Genomic DNA, 19,903 nt, shown 5'->3' with positions numbered 1-19,903 from the left:
AAAAATGGTAGTACACCATATGTACATATATGTAAACACATATGTGTTATGTGTGTGTATATATATATATATATCTCCCAGATATAAAGAGTGAATGGGTTTCTTTGTTTTGTACTGACAGTTTAGGTTAAAAAGCTTCAGATGGGGAGCTTCCGTCATGCCTCAGTGGAAACGAATCTGACTGGTATCCATGAGGACATGGATTCCATCTCTGGCTTTGCTCAGTGGGTTAAGGATCCAGTGTTGACGTGAGCTGTGGTGTAGGTTGCAGACTTGGATCCTGTGTTGCAGTGGCTATAGGTTGGCAGCTATAGCTCCGATTTGACCCCTAACCTGGAAACCTCCACAGGTATGGACCTAAAAAAAAAAAAAGCAAAAAGTGTTAGCTATTAATAAACCTTACACTGCTTTCACAACACAAAGAACTATCTGAGCCTCCAGTAGTTCAGATGATCAAATAACTGATCGCAGGCTAAATCTTGATGGCAAGGGAATGACCATTTATTGCAGCTACCAGAGCAGAGAAGATACCTAGCAGGAAACAAATAAGAAAACTCTAAGAAGAGGGCATCTTGCTCCAGGACCCAGCTAGTACTGAGCCCCGTACGAATCTGGACTATGGCCTGGCTGACCCCAGACCCAGGGATCCTTACTCTTGCCTCTCACCATCTAGGGAAGGCAGGATACAGTGTGTGAGCAGCCCCTTCTAACATGTGGTCCAGCTGCCATCCCTCGTATCACAAAGTACTCCATCTAAAACCTATTCCCCTTCTCACTACAATACTGGTAATCTGATTTGTTACTCTACCAGAACTATACAAAGAAGGAACGGCTTAAAAGAGATCATCTTTCAAAAGAAATCTCCACCATCTCATGTGTATATGGAGCTAACTGGAGACCAGACAGGTATCTATACATCTGCCAGATAACACTGACCCTGGTAAATCATTTCCTGAAAACAATTTTTTGGTGCTAATCTGAAACTGAGTGATCTTGTCTGGTCACATGGTTTGTGGTCGTTGGTTTACAACTGGATGATATTTATAGTAAAGGGGCTGTGGGGTGGGTGGGGGTGGGGGGCGAACACCACTGTCCTCCCAGCTCCTCAGGCTTGACAGACCATTTGGAAGGGATGAGCTTGTCAGTTGCTGGCAGCAGTTTTCAGGCTGCATGGACTGTAGAAGGGTTTGAGTCAGTCTCCTATTTCCCATTCTTGAATTCCCTCTGCCAAACTTCTGACTAACTCTAATTTCCCCAGAGGTTTTCCTTTTTTTAAGGAGAAGACATTGTTTTGATTTAGCTAGGACTAGGCCTGTGTTTTAGGGAGGGAAAGACTTTAAGCAATTTGCATTTGAAATGAGGAAGTTGGGAAAAAAAAAAAAAAAAAAAAGCCAAAGAGAAGCAAAGTCAGCTGTTTCCTACAAATCCTTGACAACTTCGCAGCTGTTCACTGTTCTTTTGCTTCAATGGAAACTGGCTTCCGCCCTGACCTTATCCTCTTATGATTGCTTTTCCAGTCTCCCTCACTGGTCCCAACAGCTGTAACCTCCTCACCGTCATTTTCCCCCCACAAGGTAAGAGTCTGTGTGTGAACTCTGGCACAACTTGGTCAGTTTTTACTCAGTTGTGAGAAAAGCTACACTTTTCTTACAATAGCCTTAATAGATGACACTTAACAAATACCCCTTGTTTAATCCTCATACTTTCTCGATAAAGAGGACTGTATTATTCTCCTCGTTGCACAGATGAGAAAAGCGAGACTTTGAGTTTTGAGTCTAAGTCGTTTTTCTGACTCCAAAGCCTGTTCTCTAATCCAAAGGATTCCAGGAGTTCCCATTATGGCTCAGTGGGTTAAGAATCCAACTACTATCCATGAGGATTTGTGTTTGATCCCTGGCCTTGTTCACTGGGTTAAGGATCTTGTGTTGCTGTGGCTGTGGTGTAGGCCTGCAGCTGCAGTTCTGATTCGACCCCAAGGCTGGGGACTTCCATGTGCCTCTGGTGTGGCCCTAAAGAGGAAGGATAATAATAATAAACTAAAGGATTCCAAAATATCTTCCCATCAGCAGAGGTTTGTTAGAACAGATATTTCCAGACAGCCAACTCAGAGATCCCGATTGTGTAAATGTGGAGTGAAGGCCAGCAACCTGTTTTTTACAGATGTCTCTGGGGAAGGCAGGATTTAAATCTTCACATGCTGGTCCCAGTCGTTATCTTCCCTGCTTGGCACAGGCCCTGCACAATTCTCAATTCTGATTAATCACTCCTTCCTCTGCCTTCTCAGAGCACTCTGTTCTCAAGGCTAGTACAGTAGGCTGCACTGTGTTAAAATTAGCTGTCTTATTTCTGTCTCCCTGACTACCTGGGTGCTACTTGATGTCCAGGATACTGATTCTTTTTTACTTCCTCTTCTGAACTGCTCTTTCCACTGATCTTTACATAGCTGGGTTCTCCTTATTACTGAGGCTTCAACTTAAAGTACCCTCCTCAGAGAACCTTTTCTAAAGACCTCAAGAATTAATTCAGAACCCCACCACTCACTCACTGTATCACCCCATTTCATCATCTAGCGTAAAGCACAGAGCTTTGTAGAGTAGCTGCTCAATTAGAACTAGATTATCCAAAGGCAGGTTAAGTGCATTCTTAGGGCACCAAAAAAACAGAGGTATTTTTTCTTTATAAAAGAATTTGACATAGGAGTTCCTATTGTGGCTCAGTGGGTTAAGAACCTAGCGTAGTGTCTGTGAGGATGCAGGATCAATCCCTGGCCTTTCTGAGTGGGCTAAGAATCCAGCATTGCCACAGGCTGTGGCATAGGTGGCAGATGCAGCTTAGATTCAACCCCTCGCTTGGGAACCTCCATATGCCACAGGTGTGGCCCTAAATAAATAAATATGAAATTAAAAGAAAGCATATAATTATATTTCTAAATTGTAGAAGTCATGTGAAAAAAAATTAGGATCTTGCTAGTCTCGCTTCCACTTAACATTATGGCTTCATATTATTTTTACATAGAATTACTTATTGAAAATGAGCTCCAGGGAGTTCCCATTGTGGCTCAGCAAAAATGAACCCAACTAGTATCCATGAAGACACAGGTTTTTATCCTTGGACTCAGTGAGTTGGGGATTCGGCATTGCCATGAGCTGTGGTGTAGGTCATAGATGTGGCTCAGATCTGGCCTTGCTGTGGCTGTGGTGTAGGCCGGCAGCTGTAGCTCTGATTTGACACCTAGTCTGAGAATTTCCACATGCTGCAGGTGTAGCCCTAAAATGAAGAAAGAAAGCAAGAAAGCAAAGAAAGCAAGGAAGCAAGGAAGGAAAGAAAGAAAGAAAGAAAGAAAGAAAGAAAGAAAGAAAGGAAGGAAGGAAGGAAGAAAGAAAGAAAGAAAGAAAGGAAGGAAGGAAGGAAGGAAGGAAGGAAGGAAGGAAGAAAGAAAGAAAGAAATGGGGATTCCCATCTTGGCTAAGCAGAAAGGAAAGGAATTTGACTAGTATCCATGAGGACACAGGTTTGATTCCTGGCCTTGCTCAGTGGGTTAAGGATCTGGTGCTGCTGTGAGCTGTGGTGTGGAGCACAGAAGCAGCTCAGATCCCACATTGCTGTGGCTCTAGTATAGGCTGGTGGCTACAGCTCTGATTAGACCCCTAACCTGGGAGTCTCCATGTGCTGCAGGTGTGGCCCTAAAAAAAAAAAAAAAAAGAATGAAAATGAGCTCCATGTGTGGGCTTTGAGTCTCTAAAAGTTTTCATCTGGCACTAGTATATGTTCCAAAACATTATGAAAATAGATTGGGCAGGTATCATCTAGTCCCATGTTGAAGAGGTTAAAAAAAAAAAAAAAAGATGAGGACGAAGCACATAAAGAGGAAATAGCATCAGCTCTCACAGGTTAAAGCTCAGACCTACAAGTCTGCCCCTCCCTCCCTGCTTCAGTCACCAAGTCCAGGCTGTCACCTAGGCTTCTGATCTACTGTCTATAAATTGGAGGTATCAATGACCCCCTGCTTGGGTTTGGTTTATTTGCTAGAGCACCTCACAGAACTTAAAGAAACATTTTACTTACTTGATTGTGTTTCATTATAAAAGGATATAACTAAGGAACAGCCCGGTGGAAGAGATACAGTGGGCAAGGAATGGGGAAAAGGCACAGAGCTTCCAGGCCCCCTCCAAGCCCACTACTCTCCCCAAATCTACACGTTCACCAACACCAAAACTCTCTGAATCCCTTCTTATTGGGTTTAACAGTAGGCACATGATTAAATAATTGGCCAGTAGTGACTGGACTCAATCTCCAGCCCCCTCCCCTCCTGGGAGGTGTGACAGTGAATCTGAAAGTTGCATCCCTCTAATCACAGAGGCAGAGGGTTCCCCTGGCAACCATCCACCTTACTAAGGTTAGTTCCCAAAGTCGCCTCATCAACACAACAAAGACACTTTTGTTACTCTCAGCGCTTAGGAAATTTGTGCCAGAAATGGGGACTGAGACCAAATATATATTTTTTATTATAAATCACAATATTATACCACTCATTGAGGCCCCAAATGCAACAGCATTGAAAGCACAGAAAATAAGAAGATACAGCATACACGGTTTAGTTCTGTAAAACTCCATAAAATGAATGAAGTATAGCTGCAGACTTCCGGAAATCATCACCTTCTAGCTAGAAGGGGCCCTGAAAGAAAGGGGAACACCTTGTTTTTTTCCGTGTGTCTGACTTTGTAATTAAAATTTGACCTGATATTCTTTCCTAGACTTGGGGATGATAGATCAATTTTTTTTTCTCTCTCTAATTTTAAAAGAAAGGATTCTGGAGTTCCCGTCATGGCTCAGTCATTAACGAACCTGCATAGTATCCATGAGGACTTGGTTTTTATCCCTGGCCTCGCTCCGTGGGTTAGGGATCCATCGATGCTGTTGCTGTGAGCTGTGGTGTAGGTCGCAAACATGGCTGGGATCCTGCATTGCTGTGGCATAGGCCAGCAGCTACAGCTCCATTTTGACCCTTAGCCTGGGAACCTACATGTGTCATAGGTGTGGCCCTAAAAAGAAAAAGGACCAAAAAAAAAAAAAAGATTCTTGTAAATGTGTTGTACTTTACCAATATTCTCAATGAACTTTGGCAAGGATGTGTCTTAGAGTCAAACTACTCTTTTCATAGGTCATGTAAAATCTTTAAAGAAGAGCGGTGTGAGAAAAGCATGTCACTATAATCTCTGAGGAACTGTCCCTTTCCAGAATATAAACTGGGCCAATAAACTGTTTTAACTCATCCTGTATGATAATGAGGAAGAGATGGAGGGGATAGAAGTGAAAATGAAGAAGTGAGAAGCTTGAGGAGACTGTAGGGGTATTAGGAATACATGGTCCTGGAGTTCCCGTCGTGGCTCAGTGGTTAACGAATCCAACTAGGAACCATGAGGTTGTGGGTTTGATCCCTGGCCTTGCTCAGTGGGTTAAGGATCCGGCATTGCCATGAGCTGTGGTATAGGTTGTAGATGCGGCTCAGATCCCGCATTGCTGTGGTGTAGGCCAGCAGCTACAGCTCTGATTGGACCCCTAGCCTGGGAACCTCCATGTGCCAAGGAAGCAGCCCTAGAAAAGGCAAAAAGACAAAAAAAAAATACATAGTCCAAAAAGGATGTTTAGCAGAAATCAGAGGTAGAGTTTTCTCCTCCATGAAAGGGGAGAAAGTTTGTTAATAATTTTTCTGTAACCTTTATTAATTTGTTATTGGTATTGACATATTTTCCTAGTTTGTTCTTGGTCGAATTTTTTTTTTTTTTGCCTTTTTTTTTTTGGTCTTTTAAGGTTGTACCCATGGCATATGGAGGTTCCTAGGCTAGGGGTCTAATTGGAGCTACAGCCGCTGGCCTACGCCACAGCCATAGCAATGCCAGATCCGAGCTGCATCTGTAGCCTACACCACAGCTCATGGCAATGCCGGATCCTTAACCCACTGAGCAAGGCCAGTGAGGCCGGCAACCTCATGGTTCCTAGTTGGATTCGTTTCCACTGCACAACGATGGGAACTCCTTGGTTGAATTTTTTCAATAGGAAATGAATCTGTTTATCAATATGTAGTGGGTTTAATGCATTACTTAAAAATTCTGGTATAATATTTTAGACTTGTAAAAATTTTAGGAATTAGAAAATTAATCCTTTACCTACACAGGAATTAATTCTGAAAAAGGATTAATATATATATTACATATAGTTAATACAAATAAGTTATTCCATCACTGGACACCTTATGGTGTAAATTTTAATAGTTGGATAAGTAACATAGCCCGTTAATGATATGGTTTGATCCAAAAGAGCCTGGATTGTCAGAGTTCTAGCCGGTTAGTTGTATTTGCAGGATGCTTTGGAGGCAGAAAGAGGAAAAATGTGACTGACATTAGCATTGAGTGTGTCTTTTTTTTTTTTTTTTTTTTTTTTTTTTTTTTTTTTTTTTTTTGTCTTTCTGCCTTTTTCTAGGGCTGCTCTTGTAGCATATGGGTGTTCCCAGGCTAGGTGTCTAATTGGAGATGTAGCCAATGGCCTACACCACAGCCACAGCAATGAGGGATCCGAGTTGTGTCTGTAACCTACACCACAGCTCACGGCAATGCCAGACCCTTAACCCACTGAGCAAGGCCAGGGATCGAACCCACAACCTCATGGTTCCTAGTTAGATTTGTTAACCACTGAGCCACGATGGGAACTCCCGAGTGTATTTTAATATATTGCACAAATATATAATAAACTGCCATAGTTTACAATGATTCCAGGGTCATGTATTTTATCAGGTAGTCCATTTCATCAAGGATCCAGACCCTTTCTGTCTTCTTGTTCTACCTTCCTCAGATATTGGCTTGACGTCTTATAGCTGGAAGAGGAATGGAGAGCTCTCTTTTTCCCCATTTATCTTTTGAGGAGGTAAGGAAAACTTTTCCAAAGACCTCCCTCTCCTGCTTCATTGGCAGGAATTGTATTGTATGCACTTTCCTAACCTCTTCAACCACAAAAGCAGTGGTTACCATAGTTGGCTCTAAACAATCCTGATTTACACTCTGGGACTGTATAAAGCTCAGTCTCCCTTAAAGTCTAGGGCCCACTGAATCCTTAAAATACTTGACAAGGGTACAAGGGATAATGGATGTAAGACAGACTATTCCATAAAGAAGGCAGTGTACCTGACAGTCAGAGGAACACAGAGAAATGTTTATTATCATTCCCCTCCTCGACCCAGTTAAAGGAAACCTTATTGTTCACAAGCTCTTTCAAATATTGAGGTGAATGTTGTTTTTGTCATTTCCATTTGTGCTTGGATATTTTTTGGAATAGAAGTAAAATAAGTCTAATTTCTTTTTGATGTGTCAGCTGCCCAAACAACAGGATTTAAATGCAGTTCTCATGAAACTCCTAAACCTTTCCCTAAATCTCCTAAGCTAAAGTCCCCCAGTCTTCTCAGCCATTCCTCGGATTCTGTACTATGGCTTCTCACTGCCTATCCCTTCTTTCTCCTCAGTGATTCCCAGAAACTCAACTTTCGAGACCCTGCTCTGGAAGCCTTTCCAAATTCCCTGTGGCCCTTTTGCACTCTTACACTCCACTATTGTTTTCTCGTTCCTCCTCAGTGCCAGCATACTGAATTCTACATGCCAGTCATTGTACCAAAGGCATTATCAAGAGTCTCACTTAATCTTCACAAGAACCCTGTGGGGGACAGTTATAGTTTTATCTCAGTTTCATAAGTGGCAAAACTGAAGCACAGAGAGATTAAGTAATTTGTGTAGGTCACACAGTATATAAATGGTGAGGCAAGGATTCAAAACCAGATGATTAGACTCCAGGGTCCTGGCTCAAAAGCACTACACTCTACAGCCTCACATGCTCTATGAGTCCCCAGAGTTCTTCTTGCCCAGTACCTGGCATGAATGAACACTTCACAAATGTTTGCTGAGTGAATGAATGATTCATGATTTTTATCTTCTATGTAATATCATTTATCAATTTCTTACTGAAAATGTTATGCCAGTTTTGGAAACACTACTCCAAAGTGTTTTTTGACCAGAATGAAATAAATGGCATATGTGGGAAGCCAGATAATGACACCCCCTCCAAAAAAAAAGCTGTCCACATCCTAATCCCGAGGAATTGTAAATATGTTACTTTAAATGGCAAAAGGAATGTTGCAGCTATAATTAAGGAGATGGAGATGGGAAGCTTATCAAGGTGGGCCCAATGTAGTAACAAGGTCCTCATGAGAGGAAGGCAGGAGGGCCATCATCAGAAAAGAATACGTATTGAGAGAAACAGGTGTCACAGTCAGAGAACGAGAGATTGGAAAATGCTATGCTGCTGGCCTTGAAGGTAGAGAAAGGGCCATGAGCCAAGGAGTGCAAGTGGTCTCTAGAAGCTAGAAAAGGCAAGAAAACTAATTCCCCTCTGGAACCTCCAGAAGGAATGCAGCCTTGATGACATCTTGATTTTGGACTTCTGACCTCCAGAACTGTAAGAAAATAAATTGGTATTATTTTAAGTCAGTAAAGTATACTTTGCTCTAACATGGTTTAGTATCAGAAGGAAAGTAATATAGCATAGATACTTTTCTTAATGTGGTTATTATGTTTCTATTAAAAAACAGCCTAGCAGTGTAACGCTCTTGATTTTAGTCACAATGAGTTTTCAGAATGCAGACAGATTAATCTAAAAATAAAGATTCTCTCATTGCAGTTTTAAAAAACCTGTTAAGCAGCATCTGCCCCCTCATGTAGCCTACACCTTTTGGCTTGTCACCTCTATCCTAGTGTCTGTGGTTTGATGCTGCCTTGGAAGTTTGTGTCCCAAGAGGCCCATTCGTAAGAAATAACAACCCAGGTCAGTTAATCTTTGACAAAGGAGGCTAGAATATAAAATGGGAAAAAGTCTTTTCAGTAAGTAGTGCTGGGAAAACTGGACAGCCACATGTAAATCAATGAAATTGGAACGCACTCTCACACCATGCACAAAAATAAACTCAAAATGACTTAAAGGCTTAAATGTAAGGCAAGACACCATTAAACTCCTAGAAGAGAACATGGGCAAAACATTCTTTGACATCAACCGTACAAATGTTTTCTTAGGTCAGTCTCCCAAGGCAACAGAAATAAAAGCAAAAATAAACCAATGGGACCTAATCAAATGGACAAGCTTTTGCACAGCAAAGAAACCATAAAAAAAAACAAAAACAAAAACAAAAAAAACCAGAATGACAACCTATGGAATGGGAGAAAATAGTTTCAAACAATGCAACTGACAAGGGCTTAATCTCTAAAATATACAAACAACTTATACAACCCAACAGCAAAAAAAGCAATGGAAAAATGGGCAAAAGTCCTGAATAGACGTTTCTCCAAAGAAGATATACAGATGGCCAATAAGCACATGAAAAATGCTCAACATCACTGATTATTAGAGAAATGCAAATCAAAACTACCATGAGGTACCACCTCACACCAGTAAGATTGGCCATCATTAATAAGTCCACAAATAACAAATGCTTGAGAAGATGTGGAGAAAAGAGAACCCTCCTGCACTGTTAGTGGAAATGTAAATTGGTACAACCGCTAGGGAAAACAGTATGGGGGCACCTCAGAAAACTAAATATAGAACTACCGTATGACCTAGCAATCCCACTCTTGGGCATATATCCCGATGAAACATTCCTTGAAAGAGACTCATGCACCCATATGGTGGTACCATAGAACTACCATATGACCCAACAATCCCACTCTTGGGCCTATATCCAGACAAAACTTTCCTTGAAAAAGACACATGCGTACGTATGTTCATTGCAGCACTATTCACAATAGCCAAGACATAGAAACAACCTAAATGTCCATTGACAGATGAATGAATTAAGAAGATGTGGATAGATACATAATGGAATACTACTCAGACATATAAAAGAACAAAATAATGCCATTTGCAGCAATATGGATGGAACTAGAGACTCTCATACTAAGTGAAGAAAGAGAAAGAAAAATACTGAAGTGATATCACTTATATCTGGAATCTGATATATGGCACAAAAGAGCCTTTGCACAGAAAAGAAACACATGAACTTGGAGAACAGACTTGTGATTGCCAAGGGAGAGGAGCAGGGAGTGGGATGGACTGGGAGTCTGTGGTTAGTAGATGCAAACTGTTGCATTTGGAATGGATAAGCAATGAGGTCCTCCAGTATAGCACAGGGAACTATATCTAGTCACTTGTGATGCAACATGATGGAGGATAATATGAGAAAAATAATGTATATATGTGTGTGTGACTGGGTCACTTTGCTGTACAGTAGAAAATTGGCAGAATACTATAAACAAACTATAATAGAAAAAATAAAAATCATTATAAAAAAAGAAAAAAAAAGAAATAACAAATTCCCCCACATCCTTGGGATTGTGTTCTCATCACAAAAGCTAACACAGTACCACATTGGATGTAGTCAGATTTAAAAAAAAAAAAATCTAAATTTCTAAAATACTGTCTATGGGAGAGGAAAAGAAGAGTTATTTCAAGTCAACCCATAAAGCATTTCAACTTCAAAGTATTGAATCCTGACAATCAGTGATAGAAGGAGGTTTCTGACTTCAAGTTAATACATGGTTGCATTTAGGATATACAATTTTTATTGTTTTGTTTTTCCTACCTATTTAAATTTGTTTTTTATTAATAACCTGTGCCTTGCTATTCCTCCTATGAAACAAAGATATTGTCTACCCCACAGTTTTCTATTTGTTGACTCTCCTTTTTATAAAGTACTTTGCATACAGTGGGTATGGTAAATACATGTTGAACATAATACTCAGCAAGCAGTTGCAGGTCCAAGACTGAGAATTAAGCAAGTAGTCAGAGCTAGAAATAGAAGACTCCCAAGACCCCCCACCCCCAGCCCCTGTGGACATGGTTCATGGATCTGGGAGAGATCTCAAATACCCAGTGAGTGTGTGTGGTGGAGAGAGGGGTGACTGAACTGTAAGGATAGGCATGTTTTCTGAAGTGATGTACAAAAAAAATTTAGGAATCATTTTGGAGATAAGTACAATTTAGGGACAACTTCTAGGTATTTAGTATTGGATTTTTATTGTTTTCCAGCCTATGAATTAGAATTTTGTCTGACAGAGTCTCAGTGGCAGGAATGTTAATGCTAAAGGGCCCAGGAAGTTTCAATGGTATTTGGCTTTTTAATCTATAGACAGTAAAATGTTTACAAGTTTCACAAAATTTGGTGCATCCAATGTCTAGGATCTATTTGGCTTGGTTAAAATGCATTAATTTATCATATGATATGCACAGAGGCATGCAATTAAATCCCGCTTCCTCCCATCCCTCTCACCAAGCAAAACCAAAATTATCCACACTTTTTTTTAGTCCCTTGGGCAGGGATTCAGAAACCCTCAATTTTATGGAATAAACTAAAATGATGACAAAAATGAAATTTGTCAGAATTTGCCACTTTGAGGCACTGCAGATAGCTTCTTGAAATGGTCAGTATATCACCATGTGGTTATTAGGCTTGTAATATCCTCTATTTACATTGGTGGGAATGTAAATTGGTACAACCACTATGGAAAACAGTATGGAGGTACCTCAAAAAACTAAATATAGAACTAGCATATGACCCAGAAATCCCACTCTTGGGCATATATCCAGACAAAACTTTCATTTAAAAAGATACATGCACCCCAATGTTCATAGCAGCACTATTTACAGTAGCCAAGATGTGGAAACAACCTAAATGTCCATTGATAGATGAATGGATTAAGAAGATGTGGTACATATATACAGTGGAATATTACTCAGCCATAAAAAAGACAAACTAATGCCATTTGCAACAACATGGATGGATCTGGAGACTCTCATGCTAAATGAAGTAAGCCAGAAAGAAAAAGACAAATACCATATGATATCATTATTTGTAAAATATGGAAGAGATGATCCTATCTAAATAAACCAACAAACAGAAACAGTCATGGCCAAAGAGATCAGACTTGGGGTTCCCAAGGAGGAAAGGGGAGGGAGTAGGATGGATGGACATTTGGGGCATTTTTTGGGTGCAAACTGTTATATTTGCAATGGATGGGCAATGGGACCCTACTGTACAGCACAGGGAAATGTGTGTGATTGGGTCACTTAGTGGTACAACAGAACTTGATGAAACATTATAAATCAACTATACTTTAATAATTTTAAAAATAGGCTTTTAATAATCAAGTCATGAGCAGGATGAAGAAAAATTGTGGCCAATATGGCAATCTGAACACTAAAAAATGAATGCAAATGCTTACAAGAAGATTCAGTAAACAAAAACTGTAGTAATACAAAGTAGTAGTTTAAATCACTGGGAAATGATTGTCAGTTTTAATCCTTCATTTTATTTTGACTTCTGATGTTCATAAGCAGCTCCTGTATCTATAGGTCTTTACTACTGATACTGGTTCTCCCATATTCATAATATCCTGTAGTGTTCCTGTTGCCAAAATTTGGCCTCTGTCTACCAGTGCCAAATAGAGACATGGATACAGAGTTTGCGGTGAAGGAGAGAAATATAGCTTTATTGCTTTGCCAAGCAAAGGGGGACAGAGCAGGCTAATGCCTTAAAGACTGTGCTACCCATTGGGAAGAATTGCAGGGAGTTTTATAGTAAAAAGCAAAAAAACAAACAAACAAACAAACAAACAAACAGGTTTTCAGAGAGGAATGAGGATTGGGGCAGACATGCATTCTTTCTTTGCATGGGGGATGGGGGAATCAGTCATCAAAGCTGACATCAGGAGGCCTCGAATGATCACAATGGTGTTCTTCTGGGTCATTGCTTAGAATAACAGCACTTGTGAAAAGGGCATATTGATCAGAGATTAGAACAAACTAGGAAAGTTCCTCAAAAACATCATGTGCTAATAATCTTTAACCCACAGCCAATTGTGCTCAGGGTACCCAATCTTCAGCTTATTAGGTGACTGTGTTCAGGGTGCAATTAAGTCAGGGAGAAGGACAAGGAGGGGTTCTAATTTTAAAGTATTCATTTCTAAAGAAGCATAAGGAATATAAATTTTCTCTGAGGTATAACTTTTCTATTAGGCATAAGATGCCTATATCATTATGTGTATTCCTTGAGAGGGAACCAGGATCCTGCTCCCAAGCCTGCACTGCTCTTTCTTGACTGTTCCCCCCTTGTCTTTGCTTCTCCCTTCCTTCTAGGAACTCAGGGAATTTCATGAAGGATGAATGAGGCCCATTTCCTAAAAACAAGAAATGAAGCACACAGAAAGGCTTTTGTGCCCTGCTCAGTTACATTCCCAGCAAGGCATAGAAATAAAGAATTGAGGTACTGCATTTGCATGCTACCAGAAAGCTGCTGAGCACATTTTCTCTGGGATGACTTCAATGCCATTATAGTTTCTGCTTCTGCTACTAACATGTTACTGCTTCTGAAAATGGGTTCTGTCCCCCAAAGTGAGTTCAGGTGTGAAAGAGAGCAGCCTGAGCTAGGACCAGTGATGTCTAGGGCTCTGAAGAAAGGTTTCCATAACTTACCTTCTATATATCCCTAGAGAAAACATTCTAGTTTTGGGGGACTGGTACCAGAACAATGGAAACTGAAAATGACTATAGTTCCATTTCAGTTGACTTTTGATACCCATACACAAAAGGTTAATTAAGGCTTCACAGAAAATTCCCACTCAATTAACCGTGGGAATCCTGTGGTTGTGAGTTTTTCCCCCAAAGGTCACACTGTAGAATAACAGTCATTATTTGTTTATATCTTTCATCTCTTGATTAGAAAGGTACTATGTAATGGGTATGAAGAATTTAAACTGGGTTCAAATTTTAGATTTGACACAAATTAGTTCTGGGCCCTTGGACAAACCCTGCAATTCTCCAAGTATTCAATACCTTATGTAGAAAGTGGGAATAATGATATTTAGCTCACAGTGTTGCTATGTGTAATGAACAAGACAGTCTATAGGCTCACCTGGCATTTGGCAGAAGTATAGTAAATATGAGGTCACACCAGAGTTGTTAACCTTAATCATATGAAAGCCAGTTATTTTACAAGCAAAAGAGAGTTTCTTTGAGAATAGCCAGAGGAACTGCAATTCCAGATTTGTGAACTGTAGCAGACCATAAGCAAATCCAAAGAACAAGGAAAGGGGTTTGCTTTTATAGGGAAGGGTGAAGGGGATTGGGAAGGGCTGTAATAACCAAAGAGTCCATTGGAGGAAGCTGGGAGTCCAAAGTATAGTGGCTTCTCACTGGTTGGTCTGCTACAGTCTATATTGGCTGGACTATCCTTGGGCAAAGAGTTTTCTTCTTGCTGGATAGGAAAGTTGGCAGCACCTTCCTGTTTGGAGTAATGGGAGCTTCAGATCATAAATGCTCCCTCTATAGGTCTGTCCTGATTCCAGTGTTAGCTGCAGTGTTTTTAATTAATTCCACCTTGCCCTTCTTTTATCTGCTACCCTCTTGATGACCCTGTGTTTATCTTAAGGTGTGATGGCAGGAAGCTGGGAGAATTCCTAGGTATGCATAGGCTAAGGTTCTTGGTGGACTTTCCGGAAACAACTCTGTCTTCCACCAGTACCTTTCCACTTGATAAGTTAGTCTCTTACAAATATCCTTTGGTGACACAGAAATTCTCTGCAAGTTTGAAAGTAGACAAGTTCCTTTAATTCAAAAGTTGAAAATAACACGAACCCAAAACACTGTCACAACCAAGGTTCTGCTGAAAACAGTGCACAATCACCCTTTCACAACAGAGCTTTTATCATTACTTCTTAGAAAAACCATTAATGGATCCCCCAACTCTCCAACAAGTAAAGCTCAATTTAATATGTTCCTAAGCAACTGCAAGTACAAATTCCTAAAACATAAAATGTTTTGAAAATTATTTTGTTCAGTTACAAATACGTAAACGCCTATTGTTAAAATCAAACATTCAGAAATACATAATTTAGAAAGGAAAGTCTTTCCATGAAAGAATCCTCCAGAGGTAGCTGGGGTTTACAGCTCATGTGTAATCCATCAGATACTTTCTGTTTGTGTACTAATATAAGCTATAACTATCATTTCTCTTATTTTAAACATATCTAACAATAACAGAATCCTAGTAGACAAGCTGTTTTACAACTTGCTGCTAAATTTAATCATATCTTGGACATTATTCCAAGTCATTGGACATAGGACTAACTCATGGTAAATTCTATAGTACACGTAAACCCTATAACTCCAATCCCTTACCAATGGCTATTTGAGTCATCCTGGTGCTTCCCCATTATAAGCAAATATCTAAATAGCAATTCTTATACACAACTTTGTACACTTGTGCAAGGATATCTACAACAGAAGTTGCTATAGGTGGAATTTATGCAACAAAGTATATAATGTTTAAAATTATAATTCTTTTTGCTAAAATATCCTACCAGTTTGTATTCCCACCAACTCACAGGAAAGTACATGTATCTCCACATTGAGTTTTAATAATCATGATTTTTACCAATAAGTGTTAGTGATAAATAACTTTAAATTTGCTTCTTGAAGTCAAAACTTTTCCCAAATTTACTAGACTCTAAGCTCTATAGGGTCAGAAATTGCTGTCTGTTTCTCTCACTGCTATATACCTTCTTAGAACAGTGCTTGGCAATAATAGGCATACACATTTGTTTAATTAAGTATGGTTTAATCTATTTTTCTCTTCAGAGAGCTGTTTGTCCATGCAGTTTGCCTATTTTTCCATTAAATTTTGGGGATTTTCAATTTTTTTTTTCTCCTAAGAGCTCTTGGTATAATGGGAAAATTAACCATTTGCTATGTGCTGCAAGTATTTTTTTACCATCTTGTCTTTTTATTTTTTGGTATGTTTTGCCTTTAGATACCCTACATTTTTATTAGGTCAAATGTATTAACCTTTTTCTTCAAATTTCTTTCATGCCTAGTTTTTTCCCACTGCAAAATAAAAACAAGATTCACATTGGTTTTCTTATTCTCTCAGTGTGGATTTAAGGGTTTTGTTTTGTTTTCATCTGATATTTCTATTCGGTCTCTATCAACTGGAAAAATGCTTTGTATAGAATAAAAAGCACACAGGTAGTGAATCACCAAATTAGAAAGTTCAAATTTGTACCTAAACAGAGATAACATTTTTATTTTGGACTTTTTACTTTCTTGCCCAAACATATAAAAATAACTTTGTTAGTGTCTTTTTAAAAATTTCAAAATTGGAGTTCCCGTTGTGGCGCAGTGGTTAACGAATCTGACTAGGAACCATGAGGTTGAGGGTTCGGTCCCTGCCTTGCTCAGTGGGTTGACGATCCAGCGTTGCCGTGAGCTGTGGTGTAGGTCATTCATGTACATTATAAAAAGTTCAGACTTAAAGTAAACAGCAAAGAATCCTCCCTCTTTTTCACTTTCTGCTCCTATAATTCTGACTCTTTTTTTTTTTTTTTTTTTTTTTTTTTTTTTTTTGGTCTTTTTTGCCATTTCCAGGGCCGCTCCTGCGGCATATGGAGGATCCCAGGCTAGGGGTCCAATCAGAGCTGTAGCCGTTGGCCTACACCAGAGCCACAGCAATGTGGGATCCGAGCCGTGTCTGCAACCTATACCACACAGCTCATGGCAACACCAGATCCTTAACCCACTGTGCAAGTCCAGGGATCGAACCCGAAACCTCGCGGTTCCTAGTCGGATTCATTAACCACTGAGCCACGACGGGAACTCCTGCTCCTATAATTCTGGAAGAAATCTCTGTCAACATTTGGTATGTAGCCTTCAGAATTCTTTCTTATGTAGTCACAAATACATGCACAATTGTTAGTGGTCCTTTATTTTTCTGCTTGATATAAATGAATCACACTGTATGTGTTTTATGAATTTAGAGCTTCTAAAGCCAATAAATATACTGGAGCTGTCATCACACTGGTGTATGCAAACACACATTTATAACAACTTTGCAATAGCTATATTCACTGCTAGAATATGCCAAAATCTAATTAGTCACCTTCTGTTTCTGGGCATTATTTTCCTGTTTTTAAACATAACAACAAATGTTGCTGTGACCATCCTTATACATATTTTTGTGTTTCCATGTAATTATCTCTACAGGATGAAGTCCTAAAAAAAATGGAATTGCTGGTTTAAAACATACATGTATTTGCAGCAGACTGGAATTTGGGAAATGCAGAGAAGCCTTTGTGCCACCCACAGCCCACTCTAATGATTCTATGTTGACTCTACTTCAGGGGTACTGTGAAAAATAGTTGTGGTTTTTTTAAGCATGAATTTTTGAACATGAAAATATAAAGTAGTAAATTATTTGAGTGTAAGTTCATGTACACATTGCTCAGCAATTCCACTTTTAAAGATCCATCCTCTGTTAATACTCCTATGATGTGAAATAGCACAAGTTTAGCTCTGCAAACCAGTTATGATGAGAGAAAGGTGTTAGTTAAAAATATTAGGTGCGATAAATGGGCTGAGTGCCCTGAGTAAAGTGACCTGTATAACAAAATTTTTAGTCCTGGGACAGGAAGTGAGGAAAGCATCTCCAGACAGATGGCAGATCCAGAGAAGGGGCATGTCAGCTGAGACAGTGGTCCAGGCTTCTGACACTTCTCAGAATTGAACACGAGCTCTAAGCAAGCTGCACCAAGATGCAGGAGCTTTGCACACCACCCCACACAACTCTGGGAGGCATCCCACCATGTGGGGGTCTGTGCAGGAGCTGCTCAACAAGCAGAAGGCCCACTCTCTTCGTTGAGGCCAGGAGACAGCTAAGGGAGCTCACATCCTTTCCATCCAGTCCTTTCTCCTAGGTCATGTGGCTTGAGGCCAAATTGTCTTCCAATGGGGGGAAGTCAAGGAACTTTAATTAGGGTTTTGAAATTCATGTCTAAAATAACCTTTTATACCAGGCAGCCATTGCCAAATTGCCCTTTAAAAAGAAAGTAGTACTTTATACTTCCTTGAATAATTTTCCTGACACCTTTGACTTGGAAACTCACTAATCTCATTAATGATTTTAGTTTTTGCCAAGCTGATTTCTCATTATTGTCTACATTTTCTTACACAATGTTATTATAAAAAATACACTACAAGTTTTGCACGCTTGTGGAGTATTCATCATTCTTTTGTGAATTGCTTGCTTATGATCTGCATCCTTTTTTAAAATGGGTTGTCTTTTTTTAAACTGACCCATAAGATTTCTTTATAAGGATACTAACCCTTTCTAATAATACTGCAATTGTTTCCCATCAGTTGTCTTAAATATGGCTCCCACCATACAGATATTTCAACATGTTCATGTCTTAGAATATGCTGAACCCCATTTCCACCTTGCCACATCCCTTCACCCTCCAGCTTGTGGAAGGAGAGTAAATGCAGTTCCTGACAACAACTGAGCCACTAAGACTTCTGAAACCTTGACAAGGCTAGCAGAATAAGGAGACACTATAGTTTAAGAAGTGGCAAATGAGGAGTTCCCATTGTGGCTCATTGGAAACGAATCTGACTAGCATCCATGAGGACGCAGGTTCGATACCTGGCCTCGCTCAGTGGGTTAAGGATCTGAGGCTGTTGTGACCTGTGGTGTAGGTCGCACAGTATCTGAATACTGTGTTGCTGTGGCTATGGTGTAGGCCAGCGGCTACAGCTCAGATTCAACCCCTAGCCTGGGAACCTCCATGTGCCATGGGTGTGGCCCTTAAAGGACAGGGGGGAAAAAAAAGGTGGCAAATAGGCTTTCTGGTAGACTCACAATCTCACAATGCTAGGGAAACCATCTCAAAAGTTATTTATATATGCAAATACATAGCTGAGACCCTGCTCTGAAATGGAAGTGATGGAGAAGTCAGAGCTCTGCTTGAAAGAACTAGACTGCTTTTTGCTAAAGTAATGGTTTTTCTGCACTGTAGGCAGTCATAGCTCCAAGTTAGAATTTAGACTGCTTCCACACTGTAGCTTATTTTTGAGATGCACATGTTCTTTAAACAATTGCTTATAGGAGATAAAACCCCAAGAAAGCTAGAAGACAGGATTACCAGGATCTTTACCTAGAGTTGCAGAAAGAATTATATGTAAAAAAAGATTAGCTTGATCAAGCTCAGCCTTGAGCCCAATATTGTTTAGAACTGAACAACTGAGGCCTTGTGAATGTTTAGAAAACTTCTTTTTATTGTTAACTTATAAGGGGATATTGTACAAAAGCAGCTTCTTGGCTCTTGTGTGGGTGTCTCCAGTCCTGGGGTTCATTTTACTCTGACCAGATTGTGACCTGCTGAAAGCACTTACCTACAAGTAGGTCTCCTCACATAGAGCAGACAGTCCCACATCACTCATGCCAAGAAAGCTGGTACTTGAGACAAGGAATGAGAATTTGGAAGGCAAGCTCTACATTTGGGTGAGGAAGAAATACTACTTTCTTTTTCTTTTTTTCTTTTTTTTTTTTTTGGTCTTCTTTTGGGGCTACACCCACAGCATTTGGAGGTCGAGTTGGAACAGTAGCTGCTGGCCTATACCAAAGCCACAGCAAGGTGGAATCCAAGCCAAGTCTGCAACCTACATCACAGCTCATGGCAACGCCACATCCTTAACCCACTGAGCAAGGCCAAGGATCAAACCTGCGTCCTCATGGATGCTAGTCAGATTCATTTCTGCTGAGCGACAAAGGGAACTCCAAAATACTACTTTCTTGAACCTCACTCTAGACTTGAGTCTAGGGGTGGTGAATTGCATTCCAAGGTAGTGGGAGAAAACTGGCATTCACCTGGGATACCCTGGGACCCACCTCATGAAAAAAGGGTCATTTTAATTCAAAGAGACTGCACCATCCTTAATGGGAAACAAACAAACAAACAAACAAACAAAAACCAAAAACCCTAGCACA

Source organism: Sus scrofa, chromosome 13 (assembly GCF_000003025.6).
Source record: "Sus scrofa isolate TJ Tabasco breed Duroc chromosome 13, Sscrofa11.1, whole genome shotgun sequence".
Lineage (NCBI taxonomy): Eukaryota > Metazoa > Chordata > Mammalia > Artiodactyla > Suidae > Sus > Sus scrofa.
Note: the sequence above shows the minus strand (reverse complement) of the source record.